This window comes from Plecotus auritus, assembly GCF_963455305.1.
Source record: "Plecotus auritus genome assembly, chromosome: X".
NCBI classification, from domain to species: domain Eukaryota; kingdom Metazoa; phylum Chordata; class Mammalia; order Chiroptera; family Vespertilionidae; genus Plecotus; species Plecotus auritus.
In genome coordinates, this window is record NC_137784.1 from 53,821,086 (window position 1) to 53,826,470 (window position 5,385).

The window sequence follows — 5,385 nt, forward strand, 5'->3', positions numbered from 1 at the left end:
GAAGTAGGAGGGGTTGGGATTAAAAGCTGGGAGTAAGACATTTTTTTTCTCTGACATAGGAGAGAAAGAGAAGAGACTGGGTAAGGGAGGAAGTTGAAGTAAATCATGCTGGAAGATAACTAGAGGGTCTGTCAATTAAAGTAGAAGGTGAAGTCAAGATTATTTCCTGAGAGTGAGGGATATTGAAGTGGATCAGGGACTTTCGGAAGTGAATAATGTTTGGATTGATTAAGGCAGGAAGTAAACAAGATTGTAGAACAGACTAATGGATAACTAGTCCAGTTCCTCATTTACAGATGGGGAGTTGAGGATCAGTTTAAGACAGGTGTGCCAATTATACAGCTAGTAAGAGCAAAGCTGGGACATGAACCTAGGTCTTCCCAACCACCATCGAACTCAGGAAAACAAGTTTAATAATTTCCTTCTGATCTATTCCATAGGAGGGACTTCCCCCTGTGTAGCTAGAAATAGAACAGAGCAAAACCCAGCAGCAGTTTCATTCCAGCTGCCAGCATGCTCCAAAATCTGCATGCTGGCTGCCCTCTCTCAGAGAGTCATCTTAATGGGCAATCCCTGGTCTAGAATATTGAAAAGCCAAGTATAGGATTTCAGATAAGAGTTGGAAGTCTTTTACCTTAATATTCTAGACAATGTTCCTCAAAAGAGCTTCTTTCTTTTTAATAAAAATGAAATGGAGGCTAGCAAAAAATTGGAAACGGCCTAGGATGACAAACACTAGGAACATGGTTTAATAGATGATGATCCATCAACAATAGGGACTATTATGCAGTCATTAAAATGATAACTATTAAGACTATGGGAATAAAAATGTGCTTATAAAAACATGGAATTCAAAATGGCATTATACCATAATTGCAATATTTAAACATTATTTATGTTCATTGATGTTAACATTCAGAAAGGAAAACCTGTTCATGCGATGGAATTATAAATGTTATAATTTTTAAATCTTGTTTATTATTGTTCTAAAATCTATTAAAATAAACATTAAATAAATAAATAATATATCTTCTGGAAAAGAAATACTTATTTTCACAGTTGCTGAAAATAAATGTTTTCTGTTGTTAGGTAAATTTATATAAAGGCAAGGAAGGGAACCTAGTCCATTGGAATGCTCAACTTCTTTAGCATAGTAAGTAGAGGCATTCAGCAGCAACATGTCTTCTGATTTTCACAGGCAGGTTTTCTTGGGTACCTCTCCTTTAGAAATACCCCTTTTTTTCTCTTTTTTCCTCCTTCAGCATTAGAAGCAGATGGCAGGAGCTAGTAGATTTAAAAGGGTAGCCCAGGGAGAGAAGATACTCTCATATTAGGCTCCTTAGTGTTGGACCAGCACTTGTTTTATTTACTTATCACTTTAAATTTATTTTTAACTTATTTTAGAAAGTGTACTTAATAAAAGGAAAAAACAAAATCATTATTATCTGTAATCCCAACACAATTCTTTCTGGTAATATGTTTTTACAGAGTTACAATGAAAATGTCTATACAATTGTGTGTTCTGTTTTTGCCCTTTAACCTCTTAATTTTATTGTGTTTAGGGTTTTCTAAGTTTATTGCAGTTCTCAGAATTATGATTTTTATTGTCTACATAATATTCTATTCAATCTATGTGTCTTAATTCACTTAACTACCCTAGCTACTTTTGGCTAATAACATTTTTTGAGATTATGCATAATGGCATGTACAATGTATTTGTATATATAGTTTTTCCCTTCCTTTGAATAATTACCTTAATGATAAATTTCCAGGAGTGGAATTACTATGTGAAAAGGCATGAATATGTTTTATGACTTATGATATATATTGCCAAATTTCCCTTCAAAAGAATTGTCCTAATTTATCTTGCTGCAGGAACAATGTGAGGATAGTTTCTCTATCCTTTTCCTCCAAGCCAAACCAGCATTGTGTTTGATAATATTTGCTACTTTAATAAGTATAAAATGACTATTGTTCTTTAGTACCAGTCTGATTGAATGTGCTAAATCAAATCATCCAAGAACCAGAAGGAATCTTAGATCTGGGTTTAAATCTGGGTGGCTCCTTAACCCTAGTCCAGTGCTCCCCCCCCCTCTATTTTTTGAGTATATATTGTCTGTTTCATACCTTTTCCAGCTGCTTAATCATATGGGTTTCTGGAGAGTGGGGAGGGGAAAGGGACAACTACAAAAACCGCATGTTTCTCTTTTTTAAAAATATATTTTTTTATTCATTTCAGAGAGGAAGGAAGAGGGAGATAGAAACATCAATGATGATAGAGGATCATTGATCTGCTGGGGATCAAACCCGCAACCCAGGCGTGTGCCCTGACTGAAAAAAAAAAAAAACCGTGACCTCCTGGTTCATAGGTCAATGCTCAACCACAGAGCCACGCTGCATGTTGCTCTTTTGTACTAGATAAGAGATATCAGGATGCCAGGTATATCCAAGTTGATTATGAAGGGAGGAGAAAAAAGGCAAACTGATGAGTACTGCCTAAGAATGGAGAAAACCGCCAATGGAAAGACACCAGCGGGAGTTCTATCCAGTATCGCTGGGACCTGTTGTTTTCTGTAGAGGCTGCCACCTGCTTTACACCTCTGCTCGCCAAGGGGCTGATGGAGCTGTGCAAGGAAGTGTTCCACAACACCTACCTTTACTGAGTGTTGGGCTTTCAGGGAGAGTCCCGTGATGGCAAGGTTACATGCGGCTACCGCAAGGTGTCCCTGCAAGAGCATCCAGACAGAGTATGTGGAGGATGCCCCCCACCTCATTCAGGTCCTCGGGGAAACTCTATTCCGTTCTGAGTGACAAAGAGCAGAGAGCAGGATATGATGAGCAGTGAACAGTGGACTAGGATTCTGATGTGCTCAACCAAGATTGAGACTGGGAGAGATATTGGTAGTCACTCTTTAAAAAGATATCTCTAGAAGACATTCAAGCAAAGACATACAAAGGTTCTGAGGAAGAACTGCCTGATGTTAAACAGGCCTATCTGGACTTCAAGGGGACATGGATCCTTTCCTGGAGTGTGTGCTGTGAGTGCATATACAGAGGAACCGAGGATAAGAATCATTATTCAGTAAGCCATTGATACTTTGACCTATAATGCCCAGGTCAAAGAATCAAAGCAAAAGATGAATGTAAGGACAAGGAGGGCTCAGGAAGAGGCTAAAGAAGCAGAAATGAGCAGGAAGGAGTTGGGACTTGATAAAGGAGTAGGTAACTTGAAGGCAGTCATTCAGTGCAAACAAAAGGATCAGCAAGCTCTGGACGGTGTTTCTCAGTGGGTTGAGCATTGTGTTCAGGTTTGATTCCAGACAGGGCACATGCCCAATTTGTGGTTTGGTGAGTATGGGAGGCAACTAATCCATTCTCTCTCTCTCTCTCTCTCTCTCTCTCTCTCTCTCTCTCTCTCTCTCTCTCTCTCCCCCCTCTCCTCTCCTCTCCTCTCCTCTCCTCTCCTCTCCTCTCCCCTCCTCCCCCTCCTTCTTCTCTCTCTAAAATCAATAAAAATATTTTTTAAAAAGGATCAGCAAAAGGAAATGGACAATTTTCTGGCTCAAATGAAAGCAAAGTATGGCAAACCTTCCAAACAAGGAGGGGAAAAAAAGAAACAGCTCTCAAAGAAAACAAGAACTAATGGAATTTTCTCTTCAAAAATACTTAGGTGTTAATTTGTGTCACTGTACGAAAGGTACAGTCAAAATTTGAAGAAAACAGTAAATTCAACCCTTGAGAACAGTTGCCTTTCCCACCTAAATTATTCAGATTGACTATGTAAACCAGAATCTCTCAACCTGATCTTTGTATATCCTAGAAATCCCTTGACATTTTATGAATTTGGTGGTGGTCATTGAGGAAAGAGGTAAAAGTTGGTATACTTCTGACAGCACTTGATTATGTGGATCTTCTGTACAAGGAACTCTATCTAGAATGTTGGTCTGTCCATACTTCCTTTACCAATTTTCATTTTGCTACACAGAATTAAGCTGCAGAATATTCAGAATGATATGCATGATTATTAGAACAGGAACTCTACCTAGCTAGAATGCCTTCAGAACACTCGCTGGACATCTGTCTTCCAAATACTTGACAGTTTGCTTTCAATCTTAATATTCTTGAATAGACCCTCTCTTCTTTTTGTTTTACTCAGCCAGGTTTTGTACTCTTTGCTTAAAGCATAGGAGAAACAGGTGTTCACATTACTTGAAGCATCTTTATAAGACTTACTAGAGGCCCAGTACACGAAATTCATGCACGGGTAGGGTCCCTAGGCCTGGCTGGCGATCAGGGCCCATCTGTGGGGTGGCTGGTGGGGCGATCTTGGGGCCACCGCTGGCACTTGCCTTGGCCGACCTGGCACCACCTGATCGCCGGCCCCAGCTAGAACTGGGGGCAGCTCCTGCATTGAGCGTCTGCCCCCTGGTGGTCAGTGCACATCATAGCGACTGGTTGTTCCACTGGTTGTTCCACTGTTCAGTCGATTTGCATATTAGGCTTTTATAATATAGAATACATGATTTAAAAAAATGACTAAGTTTTAAATGATCACTGGGATTTTTTTAGTAAAATATCCCAGTAATCATTTAAAATATGATCTAGAAAAAAATATGAATGGTGTTTATGATAGAGAAGAGAGGAGAAAAGTAGTCCTAATCAGCATTATAGTAGATAGCTCAGTTTAAGTAGCATAAACAGGTATTGTAGTCATGCCTATAACTGCTGAATGCCCTTAGGCAGGTCACAGAGCTTGTCTGAATTTATTTTCTTATCTATTAAAAGGTGAGGGAGTTTGGGTAAATGACTTCTTAGAGGCCCCTTCTGACTCTTAACTCTAACTTTGAAAGGCAAGCCATCTTGATTCAGTGGTTTGTTTTCATGCACTCATGGTATAGATTTGTGAGAATAGTAGAGAGATTTTTACTTATATTTAGTTGAATTGGTGTGTATTCATTAGAATATATTAAAGTTTAGCGACTGTTCAACTTAAAAATATTTGATTTGTAGATTAATATATTCAATACCATATGCATAAAACAAGCCTGTTACTGAGCTTATATATTAATTTATCTGAGGTAAACACAGGACAATTTTTCAGTTTGTGATTATGAACAAGTTAAAATATACTGTTTAATTGTATTAAAATATAATTTAATGCAGGTTGTTCGAAACATCTGTCTTCATATGATAGCATTAGAACACTTTGATACAATAACAAAAACATTATTTCCCCCCCCCCCCCAAAAAAAAGACACTGGCTTGCTTTTTATTTCTGGATCTCTACTACTTTTCAGACACACATAAAAACCAAAGGTGTACAGGCACTGAATAGAAAATCAGTTACATAATATGTTAAGTGCTAGAAAAATTGGCAGAATTCTT

At 38.2% G+C, this 5,385-nt stretch overlaps 1 pseudogene across 1 annotated transcript; it reads left to right on the forward strand.

Annotated features, from left to right (window-relative positions):
• Positions 1–2,518: 2,518 nt before the first annotated feature.
• On the forward strand, positions 2,519–3,677 carry LOC308240125 (dnaJ homolog subfamily C member 9-like; annotated as a pseudogene). Its single transcript has 3 exons — positions 2,519–2,548; positions 2,679–3,263; positions 3,537–3,677. The product of its transcript is annotated as a dnaJ homolog subfamily C member 9-like (transcript).
• The last annotated feature ends 1,708 nt before the right edge of the window (positions 3,678–5,385 follow it).